Below are 15,242 nucleotides of genomic sequence, written 5' to 3'. Positions count from 1 at the left end.
TTAAATATGTATTTTTGCTCTTTTTTATGTCTCTCTCCTCCCAAAACATTTATAAAAAAAAAAAACATAAAAGAATAAGAAAAAACAAGATCAAAAAGTAAGGGTTTTCAAGAACCTAAGACCCTTATGACATGAGGTTAAAACTGAAGAAACAATTCTTCTTTGTTGATCTTTGAACTCCTCTGCCAGCCTTACATCCCAACTCACGTTTTCTCTTCAAAGATGAAGATTAAAAGTAAAACCTCCATATCTAATAAAAAAAAGTTTCTTCTGTTTTCAGTTCCAATTTATGTGTTAAATCCTTGATATTGACTTCTTTACTTGTCATTAAGCTCTGTCTCACCAAGATTTTCCATCATGCCATCAAAGGTGGAGAGAAGGTCTCCAAGAACTTCCATTTCATTGTAGCTATAAAAGAAAAATAGAAGAATCATATTAGATGGTTATGAATAAAACTTAAATTATGAAATTAGTTAGTACTCAAGTTGGAGGAAACACACAATGCAACTTGAGGTCAGACAGAATTCTAAAGTACCGAGCTTTAACCAAATGTTGAAAGATAAAAGCCAGATCAATTCACCAAAATAAAAAAAATAAAAGATATTGTCCAATAATGGCGATGACAAACCATAATAAAAGATATTGTGGTTGTTTGAGAGCCAAGTATCCCGCACCATGTAAGTAGTCTAGTATAATCTGGGGTTACCCTCCGTACAATCTTCATGTTCAGCCTCAAAGTCTGGACTAAAACAAATATTGATGTATCATCCAATTGAGCACTAGGAATGGAAAAACCCTTACTTTTTTATCTTGTTTTTTTCTTATTCTTTTTATCTTTTTTATGTTTCGGAAGGAGAGGGACATAAAAAAGAGCAAAAATACATATTTAGCTCTATTTTTAACAGATGTGGATAACAGAATTCTAACTGAGTTATCCTCAGGTGGGTAAAGTGCTAAATTTCAAACCACGGGTAGGCAATTTAAATTTTAGGAGAAATTACACTTTCCCACCCTAAACTATACCTCAGATTACACTTTGCACCCTAAATCATTCGAATGCACAGTTTGCACCCTAAACTATGATGCTCATTACACTTTGCACTCCACTGTTAGTTTTACTGTTATATTTTACGGAACTTTGATGCACATGACACGCACATGTGTTTTGCTTAGGTGGAAAAAAGTTAAACTACAAAAACACCCCTCTTCACAATCAATTAAAACAAAGTTTTTTTCTTTATATTTTTTTCCAGCTCTCTCTCACACGTACAGGTACAGCTCCCCCCAAATCAAAACTCTGTAACCCTAAATCCTCAAATCAGAAATATCTTCAGCTCCACCATCACCCACCACTTCTCCACCACTGCACTACACTCAAATAAAAATGGCAGAATATTGAGTGGAGTGCATGCCTTAAAGTGAGTAGATTTGGAATTAATATCACTGATGTATACTTCTTAATTAATTAATTGATGGGGGAACCTCCAATTATTTATACAACAATTGTTTTTTTTTTTTTTTTTCACATGGACAATATCACGAAATCATTTAGCAAAGGAAGGCAGGTCTAGTCTTTAAGCCTTTGCATGGTGCCCAGGATAGAACCAATCTTTATCTTCATTCCTTCGTCGGCTTCGTTTCTATTCAATTTTACTACTATTTTATTTTGTTTCATTTACTTGCTTGGAAAAGGCTGGTGCCACCACTTTTGTCTCTTAAAAATTCTCACTTTCACAACACAAGAGGGTCGAAAAGCCAAGTAAGATATTTCTGATTTGGGAATTTAGGGTTACAGGGTTTTGACTTGGGGAGATTGGAGAGAGAGTTTTACTTGTACCTGTACGTGTGAGAGAGAACTGGAAAAAAATATAAGGAAAAAAACTTTGTTTTAATTGATTGTGAAGAGGGGTGTTTTTGTCGTTTAACTTTTTTCCACCTAAGCAAAACACATGTGCGTGTCATATGCATCAAAGTTCCATCAAAGATAACAGAAAAACTAACAATGGGGTGCAAAGTGTAATAAGCATCATAGTTTAGGGTGCAAACTGTGCATTCGAATAGTTTATGGTGCAAAGTGTAATTTGAAGTATAATTTAGGGTGGTAAAATGTAATTTCTCCTAAATTTTAGTCAAACCACATATGAGTAAGTTGTAATTACTAATTAGCCCTAACAAAAAATAATAGAATGTAATAATCTAATAATCTAACAACGCTTGCCTTGTAGTAGGAAATAGCCTTCGGTAGAGACAACAAGGTTCTCCCCAAAGACAGTATTCCTTCTCAAATGCAACTAAATCTGTCTTCAACAATCTTTCCAATTTATTTGGGACTATCCATGATCCACTCATAAGAACTTCCAAACCGAAACAATCCAAATATAATTATTCCTAGACAAGACCTAAGTCCTAACAACCCAAGCTAGCAGCAGAGCTGTAAACAGGATAAGCTTCCATAGGATGAAGAAAAGAAATATCAAATTGCGTTTCTTATTAGAACTCACCTGGAATGTTAAAGAAATTAACATAAACATATCAAAGCCACAGAATGAGAACATGAACTAATTAATTTGACAATTGTCGTAGAAGGATATAGTTAAATGGTTTTGTTTGCACAATTGTGCATCTTTATGTTTGAAAGCCATGATGGAATTCAATATAGATAAACTAATCCATTAACACCAAATATTGTTACTTACATTGATAGAGTGCCCGTTTGGTCCAGCTTAAAAAAAAATTGTACCTTAAAAAATCGAATTTCAAGAAAGTTGTACTTAGAGAAAATGCGACCACTTAAAAAAAAAGTAGTACTTTGGCATTGCTATAAGAAGTATAGCTTTTGCAATATAAAACTTTAGACCGGAGCTCTATAGCATTTGAGTGTACTTTAAAATTTTGGAAATTGGTCTGATCAAGAAAAAAAAAAAAAAGGAAATTGGTGGGAAAGGTGTTTGGAAATTGGTGGGGCCCGGCTATTTTTCTCACCAAGCCACCAAAACTAATCTCCCCAAATTGGGAAAAAAACTGGAGAGATTTTGGTCTCTCTTTTACAATTATATTTTCATAGTCACAACATTCAACTACTACCTATCTCCTTTGATTTGTTTTGTTTTATTTTCTCCTTCTCATCATTTGCTGGTTTTTTGTTTGTTTTTTTGAACGTTACATTTCTATCCTCGTATAATAACCGCTATCTATACATTTTCATCCTCGTACGATAACATTCACCGCTGGTATAAAGTTCACTAGTATTTTTCATGTTTTGTGCTCTTTCTTTTCCAATTAGCAAAGGTCTAGTTTGTCTTTAACTTATTTCATTAAAAAAAAGAAGCAAAGGTCCAGGTTCTTTTCCCCCAACAGGGAAGCAATTATTGGATGCTTCCGCCTAATTGTTATTTAAACAAAATATAATAAATATAATTACAACGAAAAATAAAATAAAATTATGTGTAAGTGTTAAATTTTTTAAGATGCCGTTTTATTAATATTAAATAATAAGTAATATTTTTATTTAATAAGTATAACTAAATTATTTTTTAGGCGTAAATGCACTTTTAGTCCCTACATTTTGGCTTTTTTTCATTTTAATCCCTACATTGTAATTTTACCACTTTTAGTCCCTAAATCAATTAACGCGTTCCATTTTAGTACTTTCCGTTAGCCCACTAACAGAAATTGCTTAGGTGGCAAACTGAGTGCATTACTGGCACATTAAATGCTGACGTGACCAATTAGATTATAATAAAAAAATTTAATTAGCATTTTAAAAAATGTCATGTCAGCTTTTAAATAAAAAAAAAATTATTAATCAATTTTAACGAAATTAAAAAAGAAAAACAAAATTAAAAACAATAAAATACATCAATTCAGATCTATTTCATTTTGAACAAAAACACACAAGAACACAATCACAGATTTAAACATCAACATAAGAACATAAAGCACAAACCCAACCAAACACAAACTCAATACAGAACATAAAACACAAACTCAGATCACAAACACAAAGAACACAATTACACAGCTCACCCAAACCTAGACTACACCTTCGCCATTTCCTTCCTCAAATCCCAAGCTCACTCCCTCAACCTCCAAACACTAACTCTCCATTTCACTCTCTATCTCTTCCCTCTTAGTCCTCCCTGCTCAAGATCTCTCTCATCTTTGCTCAAAATCTCTCACCTCCTCACCTCGCCATCAACCTCCACAGCCATCGCCAGCGACCTCCACATCCCTTGCCGCCGACCTCCCACGCCAGGTCTCTCATTTCTTCTCTCTCTGTCACTCTCTATCTCTTCCCTCTCTTCCCTGCTCAAGATCTCTCGCCGCCAACCTCCACAGCCATTGCAGCCGATCTTCAGATCTCTTAATCGGGTCGTGGTTGTGAGATTTGGGATGGGTTTTGATGTGTGGTTTTTGGGTCATTGATTGATCGTGTCAGGACCCAAATCCATGAAACATGAATTTAGATACCTGACTAACTTGCTAACCTTACTTAGCTCAATAAACATAATTTATTTAAACTTAATTCAATAAAACTCCAAATAAACAATGCTTCTGATAAACCTCTTATAATAACTAAAATCCACAATTTATAATAATCTCCAAAATATTGTGAAGTCTAAGCGGAATAAAAAAAAAAAAAAAACTAATAATCTTTTCAAAACTCCACAAATTGAAAATAAACTCCACTATATAAAATGTGAACTACAAAACAAAGGTAACTAAAATTTTATGAGTCTTCAAGTAACACTGAAGTCGCCTACAACTTCCACGCTCTACCTTGCACCTCACAAGCGGTCCAAAGGTTCTAATTCACAACTATACTTTAATCTGAAAATATTAATTGATGGGGTGAGCCACACATCTAGTAAGTAATTATATAGAACACACAACGGAATAGAGTCAAGCAAAGCACGAGTTTGATTTCACAATTTCACTCAAAATATCCAATATAGTTTTCAAAACATGTAAAGAATCACTTAATACACATATAATCATATCTTAAAGTCTTTTGGAAACACATACAAATAATTGATCAGAGCACAGTGTCACATATACACATCACATATTCTCACATACAATCCTGTGAGCGGATTTACACATATATCTGATCAATTCTAAAAACACTCATTTTGAGTCATATATCACAAACAATAAAGTTTATACAACATATAATAATTTTCTCCATATTAACAATTGTTCCAACAATAAAGATATATTGAATATCACAATATCAAATTGAAACATAAATCAAAAGATGCTTGACTCTCTTAGGGAACGAATAGGAACTGAAGAGTTTATATAAATATTTTTACAATTCTTGAATAAGTTTGAAAATCCAGTTTGCTAAAAGGAACGTCTTAAATACCATTTGAAAAACAAGAATATGATTTCGAAATCACTTGATTTGAAACAATTTAAAGAACAAAAATCTTTTTAGAAAACTTACTTTGAAACTCAATTATTTTCAGAAAATAGTTTAGTTAAAAATCATCTTTTAAATGGGTTTTGGACATTCAAAACGTTATTTAAAATTCGAAATTTCTTTTAAAACATTATTTAAAAGCCAATTAAAATTTCTTTTTCAATAGTGTAAAAATGCTTTTTGATAAACTTTTAAAAAAATGTAAGCTTAAAAATATAACTTTGAAAATCTTTAACTTCTAAGAACCTAAAGAACAAAACTTGTGCATATTATGCATAATTACTTACCGCACTCGAATCACTCTGAAAGTCCAACCAAAATAATCTCCAAAGAGCCTCAAGACACTCTTAAATAGGACCTATAATCAATTATGGAAATTACTCAATATCCTCTACAAAAATATAAATTTTACTAAACTACAAAAACTGACTCACTAGTAAAATACTTTGCTGAACTAAATGATAGCACTAATGCAAAGTATCTCTACCCAAAAATGTGTTTTCCTTGAATTTATCAGAACGCAGAGGCAGCAGCTAATACTTTAGAGTTTAAGTTAATATACATAACCCCAAACAAGCCATATTATATATATATTCACCATAGAAAACTTTACAGCTATCCTAATATCCTAATATATATATATATATATATATATATATATATATATATATAACACCACACTAGCATAGCATAAGTCCCAGAGGCAATGAAACCATAGCCGCATTATTTGACTTATAGCATAATCTCAAGGCAAGGTCTCAGAGGCAAAACACAGCCGCAATCTTTGACTTCTTCTATCCATTATATATATATATATATATATATATATATATATATATATATATATATATATATATATATGTACCAATTCAATGGAAGAAGAATGGCCGAATTGTTTGACTTCAATCTAGGATTATATGTACAAATCCAATGGAAGACTTAAACCAAATATTGATTCGTGAAATCCCATGGCTCAAATCTAACATCTAATCCAGCGGCAAATCTAAACGTTAGAATATAAATCTTAGGATCAAAATCAAATTTCTAAATAACCTTATAAAATTCTAATTTTTCTTATTTCTAATTGAGAGAAATCTTACCTTGAACAATCTGGTTGTCTCTTCAATTGTATGTGCTCTAACTCCAAGGAAAACACCTCTTAGCCTCTTAGATAAAACACTGACTATCTCTTCCTCTACCCTGTATTTTGTATTATAAGATATGGGTTTAGTGGGTAGTGGGCTGCAGTAATAATTAAAAGAAACCTATAGCCCATTAGTTATATTTCAAAGAAAACTCTTAAATAAAATTATGTGGAGTATTACAGATCGGTTGGGTTGGGATTTTGGGCCTGTGGTGTTGTCGTGATTGCGGCAATGGTTGGTTGAGGTTTGGGCTGGCGATGTTTGTGGCTGTAGTGGGCAGCGATGTTTGTGGCTATAGTGGGCCAGCGGTGTTTGTTGAAGATTTTGAGTTTTTTCTTCTTTTTTTTTTTCCTCTTTTGTTGAGGTTTTTGGATTTGGAATTTGTTGGAGATCCAGTGATTTTGATTGTAATTTGTGGCGGTTGATTTGCCATTGGTGGTGATTTGCCGTTGTCGTTGCCATTGGTGGTTAGTTTATGGCGGTTTTGAGTTAATATATTAGTTATGCCGTGAAATGGAGAGTTTGTGTTTGGAGGTCGAGGGAGTGAGCTTGGGTTTTGAGGAAGGAAATGGCGAAGGTGTAGTCTGGGTTTGGGTGGGCTGTGTAATTGTGTTCTTTGTGTTTGTGATTTGAGTTTGTGCTTTATGTTTTGCGTTGAGTTTGTGTTTTTTGTGTTTGGTTCTGGGTTTGCGCTTTATGTTCTTGTGTTGATGTTTAAATCTGTGATTGTGTTCTTGTGTATTCTTTGTGTTTGTAGCGAATTAGATCTGAATTGATGCATTTTATTGTTTTTAATTTTTTTTTAATTTCGTTAAAATTGATTAATAAATTTTTTTATTATTTAGAAGCCAACATGGCTTTTTTTAAATGCTAATTAATTTTTTTTATTTTTTTAATTGGCCACGTCAGCATTTAATATGTTAGCAATGTACTCAGTTTGCCACTTAAGCAATTTCCATTAGTGGGCTAACGGAAATGACCAAAATGAAATGCGTTAATTGATTTAGAGACTAAAAGTGGTAAAATTAAAATGTATGGACTAAAATGGAAAAAAGCCAAAATGTAGGGACTAAAAGTGCATTTAAGCCTATTTTTTATATATTATGTTGTAAGGGCATAAAAGTAAATTTATATAAACAATATTTTCTATCCTCTCACTTTTTTCCCCAACCAAACAAATTATTTTTCCATTCTCCCAACCAAACACAAATGAGAGAAATTTAAATATATTTTATCCTCTCACTTTTCCATCTCCCAATCAAACGAATCCTTAAAATTGTTTTCAGCTTTTAAGGACCCCTTTAAAGCTCTTTAGTGAAATGTCCAAGAATGGCCTGTTTGGTTTAGTTTTTGGAGGGGTTGAAAAGTGCTTTGGGGGTGGTGGTTAAAGCTCTTTTTTAGCTGAAATTGCAACGCCAACCTTTCCAAAAGCAAAACCAGAAAAATTTGTATGTGTTTGACATTAGCTTATAAGCTCATCCTTTAACATTTATGAGATTTTTAAAACTTCACTTTTTCCTGCATTTTTCTCACTTTTTCAAAAAATTTACAATACAAATATATTTTAACACACTTTTAGCAAAAAGTTAGATAAGTCATTCTCAAACAGACACAAACACTTCTGGTGAGCATAATGGCAATTTTATTTCTATTGTTTGAATACCTGAACTTCCGCATAAATCAGTTAAAAACAAAAGACAAAGCAAAAGAAAGTCATTAGCAAACGTAATTCCATTAACCTATCATATTGGAACTTTAGATCTGATCTTTTTACTTTGCGAACATGAAGCAGTTCTGATTTAAATAATGATAATATACATAAGCAGGGAAAAGGTGGAAACAAATTATGAAATTAAATCAACACTGAAAACATCAGATGGAACAAAAAATGATGATGAGTGTTGAATGTGGAAGTTAAAATCAATAGACAGGTTCTCATAGCATATGCACTAAGCAATCTTCCACAAATCACAAAGCATAGCTCCACTAAGTCTAAGCCTCCAAGACTCTTTCGGCAAAAGCCAGCTTGTGAAAATATTTTAACAAACCTCACTATATCAAACAGCTCAAGCACCCAAGATAAGAATTGCACAAAACAACCTTGGCATGTGATAGTATCCAAAATTTAACATTTACTAGATAGACCCCAAATCCCCACTGGAATTGCACAAAACTGATTCAGAGTTGTCAAGAATTTAAACCCCAATAGGCCACCCAAAAAGCTCTTTCAAATGCCAAATATGCATTATCTTTCCCATTGGTCTAAAGCACAAGGAATACTGATATTAAAATGGACAAAGTTTAGTTAAAAAATTGGTTGTAGTATAAGGCTACAATTTTACTCAATAATATAAACATTACTACATATTTTGAAAATTTAACCGTTGAGTTGTATGTTTTTACACTTTTAATACACATGTAAACTTTTGTATTAATCGGACGTTATTTACTATATGATCTATAACCTTATATTTTATGCATAATTTTAAACTACAAAAATTTGCAATTAAAACCATTTATTAATGACATAGCTATTGATCTTTAATTTTCTAGAAATTTTGCAAGCATGGAGAATATAAGAAGAAGAAGTAATCCAATAGTGAATTTGTCAAAATTCATACCAATAAAAAGATATTAAGTAAGCTACAACTAATTTTATAGTCTTATACTACAATCAATTTTGTAACTAAACTTTGTCCTATAAAATTGGATAGTTTGACATATTTCCCATCCCAGTGACATATAGAGACTTTGCATCTGTTCCTACAAGATACTTCAAAATATCTGATAGTATGAGACAAACACTTTTAATTGAAAAATGGGATTCAGCAAAAATACGAAATCAACTTTAATAATTCCTCATTCTCAAAAAAAAAAAAAAACTTTAATAATTCCTTCATTTATTATGCACTCATTATTTTCCATCATATGCCCTATATATATATTTTTTTTATTACAATGTTTAATTAGAACTTCTCCATCAGCTTGTATAAACTACGACGAGCATGCTAATTATTCCCCCAATCAACAAGAACAGATTATTAACCAATAATTTTCTGTGGCCGTCATCATTTGCAAGCACTAAATGCCGAGGCGTTAGAAAAGGAAAACTTATTTTTTCAGAAATAATACTTTGGGAGGGTGAGTCTCTAAGAGATCAAGATAACAGAGAGAATTCCCAGATCCGAACAAAAAATGCACAGATCAGAACAAAAACACAACAATTGGCTAGCTTTTTGTTGTGTTTTTGTTCAGGAGTGACTGAGAGAGTGGAACAATGAGTTTACCATTGGGAACAGAGATGGCGACGAGAGAGAAAAGGAAGATACATGTTTCTGTCGAGAGAAATATTTGTGTTCCCATGCTCTGTTCTGTTCTGAAAATGATTTCTGCTAGTGCTGATAAAAAGCAGAAAACATTTTCCACTGAGAAGGGTTGATTTTTTGTTGACCAATTGTTAAATTTTTTTGTTAACTTTTATTTATTTTCTGTCCTACCTAAAACCAAAAAATGTGAAATATTTTCAATCAAAAAAAAAAATTGAAGCATTAGTATGTATAAATTTCCTCAAAAGTGAAATATGAAAAGCAAGATAAGAAAGCCATATTTATATTCAAGTCTTTATCTGCAAGTAAAGACGGTCTACAAGATGGCTAAGTTCAGATCTTCCCTCTACAAGGTATGACTTCAATTTGCAATAAACTCATATATATATATATATATATATATATATATATATATATATATATAAATCAAGTTTATACCCACAAACTGACAAATTTATATCCTCAGAGTTCTGGGTTTCTAGAGGTTGGCACAGGAAATGCTAAATACTAATCCCAGAACACAAACTGAACACACAAAGAAAAACCATTCATGTATATAATTATGAATAAATGTAGATCATCATTTTTTAACTTGTTGGGCTGAGTGGGAAAGTATAAACATATAGAAACTACAAGTGATTTATGTATTTATTGCATTAGTGAGGTGAATAAGAATATAAGTGATGCAAGTTCATATTTCTATATATCACTCCTGAAATCATACTGAGATATAAAGTACTAGAAGCACTAAAGAATTAAAGTACAAAAGTCCATCAAAAGGAGAGGAGGGGAATCCAAAATCTGCACCTCAAAGTCGTGCATTTAGTCTAGTAAGGCTTAATGAGTCTGTGCTCCGTGCAGAAGTCATGTTCACTTCTTTTTGCACCCCTTTGGAGGTGGCACTTCCACTTGTAGCTTGAGCACAAAGGTAAGACAGTGACTGCAGCCATGAAACCAAAGTCAGCTTACGTGTAACATCATCAGACTCTGCAACCTGTGAATATAACTCATGAAGAACCATATTTTGGTAACTGGATGATCAATTGTGCCAACAGCTTCATCAAGTTCGGTAGCACCTGGAAAAATCCACAAATGCAAATATTAAATAAGTTGAACAGTGGGAGGGAATAGACAAGATGCTGTAAGTCCTTTCCACAACTTCTATTTTGAACACTACCTACATCTGAAATTTGCTATATATAGCTTCAGTTCAATTGCAATATCTTCCTCTGAAACCTTTAGCACACCATAATGATTGTTTGAGATGGAATAATATTAAGCTAGAAACATGGTAAACAGAAATGAAGGGGAGACTCAACTGGAATTTTATGAGAAATTGCAAATATAAAATAAAAAGAATAAAATGACCTGTATATCAACGAGGGAAATAAGCCATAGAAGCAACTCTAGGATTTTTTTGCAAGCATCTGAATCTCCTTGCCTGTTCCTCAACAAATCAACCTCCTGAGCAAAGATGTCACCACAGAGTGTGCTGCCTTTTTCCACAAGACTGTGAATACAATAGAATATGGCAGGACTTCCAGCAGGAAGATTTCGGACCAAGGCTGCAACCCCAGAAGCCATACCCTCAAAAGGAGTGATGGCAGGATATCCCTACATTACAACAAAAAACAGAGTATCCAACCTTTGATGATCAAGCTCATGTTTGATTAATATCGTTTTAATTGCTTTCAATACCGACAAAGATCTCTGCATGTAATAGAAAACAAGCTGCTCCTTTAATGACAGTCTCTCACCCTGAACAAGATCCTTCCCTGAGGACATGAATGCCGCAAACATGGAATGTGAGGCTTGAGCAACTTTTCCATTTGGATGTCCCATGTATCTAATTGAGTTTGTAATAAGGAGGAAAATGTTCACCATGACATATAAAAGCTGACATTCTTATAAAAATTGAGTTGTTTTGTGTAAGGATACAAGAACATAGTTGGAACTACAACCTTCCTAAGTGTAAGGTATGGAACGTGTTCAATGCAAGTTGGAATGACTCGTAGGTAAAATAATATGCGAGCAGTTTGCACATCATCATTGGACCATACATACTCCACTTTTTGAGACAAGGAAAACTCTACAAGACAACAATCAAATCTTATCAAGCTTAGCAATGTCTACACATAAAATTTGGGGCGGAGGGGGGGGGTCATTAGGGACCTCAAAGTGGAGAATAAAAATTTAATCATGAAAAATACAGTTAAAATGGCAGACAACCCTACTTGTTCCATTGGCCATGTCCATGTAAGAGGGCATAGATTCCACGAAAGAGACACAGGCAGACTCATTCTCTTGAACACTCACAATAACCCCTCGAATTGTATCCATATACTCTGGTAAACGAATACGCCGAAAATACTCTAAACAAGAAAATGAAACTAGTATGCGCACTGATACATCCCACTGAGTTTCCTGGGTGGATTTTGAATTAAACTTGTGCTTCGTGACGGTCAATGCAAAAAGTACAACCATAAGGAAAGCAGATTCAGCAATTTTCTCCATATCCCCAACTAGTTCATTCTCTTTACCTCGAAGCATCAAAACTACTTGTCGATGCCCCAAGTAGATATCTTGACAGTAATCCCATATAAGATTCTCCACCACACCCTCACTCTCTACATCTACTGAAACATATTGATTGCAGAAAACACTAGTTATGGCCCCTGCTTCCTTAAAAAGAACACTTTCCAAATGCTTTTTGACCATCATGCCCTAGTCTAGCTGAATTTCTATGTGAGAAGTCACGTACTCTTGTATATAAATGCCGTAAGGGAAAGATTGCGGTCAACAATGCAGAAGCAAGGCACACTAGCAGAGGGGCACAGGATGAAACTGGGCCACTTCGAGCCAGTGCCAATGAAATGCACTGTAGTAGAAGACTGCATGTGGGATCATTATCTGCATTCATAACACCACTTCTAGAAATAATATCTCTTGCAAAACATTCTACCCTGTCCTCTGCAGAGCCCCTTAATTTGGAAACAGTTTCTAGCCCCAGACCATTCGTTTTAGATCTGTTGAGAACCCTCAACACTCCAGCCGCAGACATGACAATGGCAAATGGGACATAGTTAGCCTTTGAAATCTCTAAACTCTCGCAGGCAAAAACAATTATTTTCTCAAAACAACGGAAATTGATCAAACTAGACAACACCCATTCAACCAAATGCAGAATCATGAGCCCATGAGTAATACTACCACAAGGCCCACCTTCCTTGCCCCAAATCCCCACTAAAGAATCTAAAATTCTAACATAATGAACATTCACAGAAGAAGATAGAGCATACCCAATCCCTGCAAGAACATCCGAAATAAGCTCTCCATATGAACCAATCAATTGGTACTCCTCCTCCAACAGCCTACAGAGCATGTCCAAGCAGACAGTTTTAGAGCCTTCAGACAAAGAAGGCACAAAAGCAAACGCACCCAGAAGGAGAACACCTTCGGATAGTAAGAGAGGACACTTCCTAGAATCAAATTGAGCACTAAAAAGGTGAGAGAGGACCTCCACAGCAGAATTGATAAGAATCAAAGAGGGTCTGAAGGATTTCCTGACCCATATATAAAGAAGTCTAAGAAAGAGAGGACATGATTCATTTGGAAGAGATGTGCATGGAGAGGAAAGAAGGGAAAGAACAATTTTTGCTTGTGGGTCAGCAACATGAAGAGAAGTTTGAGAGTTAAGGAGGGTTTTCAAAGACTGGAGGTGATGTGTATGAAATGATTGGTTTTGAAGGGAGTCTCTAAGCTCAGCCCATGCTTGAATAATAGCTCGGGCAGATGAGGAAGAAGAATTTGTGGAGTTAACATTACTGCTACATCCACTAACGCTCCTCAGCCATTCTTCAAGGAAAAGAGTGGTAGCTTGTTTTGCCATCCCCATCTTTACAATTCCTAACTGAAAATAACAAACAAGAAAAAAAAACTCACTTACAATACAATACAATACAATACAATACACCTTGTGGTTCACATAAGCCCTTAAATAAATAAAATTAATTTGTTTTTGTTCAGCAGGAATGTGCTTTTCTGGCGGTGCACAACATGAAGATTGCTGACCTTTCTCCTCTGGATTAGCTTTACACAAATAACCCATTGCCAAAAGGGGAGAGGGATAGTGAGATAACACCGATCTTCCCTAGAGGTTGATTGTGGCAATGACTCCTTTGTGCCATAATTAATTCCAAAGCCGCTTCGGTTCAAAGTTTTATCCAAAAAAAAAAACAGAGAATGCGAAAGAGAAAGGGATTAGACTTTAGACTTAGCACTCCGTCGCAGGTTGCGGGTGGAACTGTGTCTGTGACGTCTCGTCTCGTCTCTGGGTTTCAGTTTTAAACGCAGCACAACTGGGTTTAGGAGTTGGTGCTAGTTTTGTCTCACCGAAAATTTTTATTCCACGTGTGCCAATCACTGTGTGCCATGCGCTCATAATTTTTTAAGTAAATTGATTCGTTCTAAGGTCAATACTCAATACTAGAGTATGTCAGGATTCCGTTAAGCCACAGTAGGATGTAAACCACCAGACAAGGAAAGGATGACTTAAAATAGAACATTTTATAAAATTTAAGGGTCAAAATAATATTTTCTACTCTTTTTTTATTCAATTTTTTTTAAATCAAAAAACAAACAACTTAATAAATTAGAAAGCAAAGATTACAGCTTGGAGAAGAAATTGCTCAAGAAAGGAAGGACTTTAATCTAAGTTGAAAAATCAACAATGCAAACAGCATTTTTATTCAAATTGAATAGCAAATTCAAAAATAATAGTTCTTTTGGATTCACCCTTTCGGTATAATGCAAGGTAGAACATAAGACTTGTGGGGAGTAAAAGGACCCAAATGGGCATATGGGTCTTTGGACTGTAGCATGGAGGGCCGACATGCTCCAGAATCAAACTCTACGAATTGGCCCATACGTCGAGGATCCGAGGGTACAGCCGAAGGCGAGCTTCTCCTCGGACAGATCCAAAAGAACTCAAGACTTTATTATGAAGGTCAAGGCACAACTCTGGAAAGACTAATGGTTAAAGGGGGACACCCTGAACCTTCTAGATGCACCAGTGTTAAAGAAAATATCAAGGGCAAAGGCTGCCACCTCCGCATTAAAGGCTTTGCACCTACCTCCCTGGCCGCATTGATGGGGAAGTGACCCCTGAACAGTAGGGCTAAAACTTCTAGTCACTGTCCAAAAGGTATCAGGGGAGGAAGTATTTAAGGGGGGTGGAGGCCAAAGAGAAGGGGGGTCCAGGAAACAAAAGAAAGAAAGAAGAATTGTAACCTTTAAGAAAGAAAGAGAAATAATACAGAAGTATTCCTCGGCTCACGTCCGAGGAGG

General features: G+C 34.5%; 1 pseudogene; it reads right to left on the bottom strand.

Moving 5' to 3' along the window:
• Positions 1–10,534: 10,534 nt before the first annotated feature.
• LOC142607224 (uncharacterized) lies at positions 10,535–14,217 on the bottom strand (annotated as a pseudogene).
• Positions 14,218–15,242: the final 1,025 nt, after the last annotated feature.

This window comes from Castanea sativa, chromosome 8 (assembly GCF_040712315.1).
Source record: "Castanea sativa cultivar Marrone di Chiusa Pesio chromosome 8, ASM4071231v1".
Classification (NCBI taxonomy): domain Eukaryota; kingdom Viridiplantae; phylum Streptophyta; class Magnoliopsida; order Fagales; family Fagaceae; genus Castanea; species Castanea sativa.
This window is presented reverse-complemented; position numbering and strand designations above follow the sequence as displayed.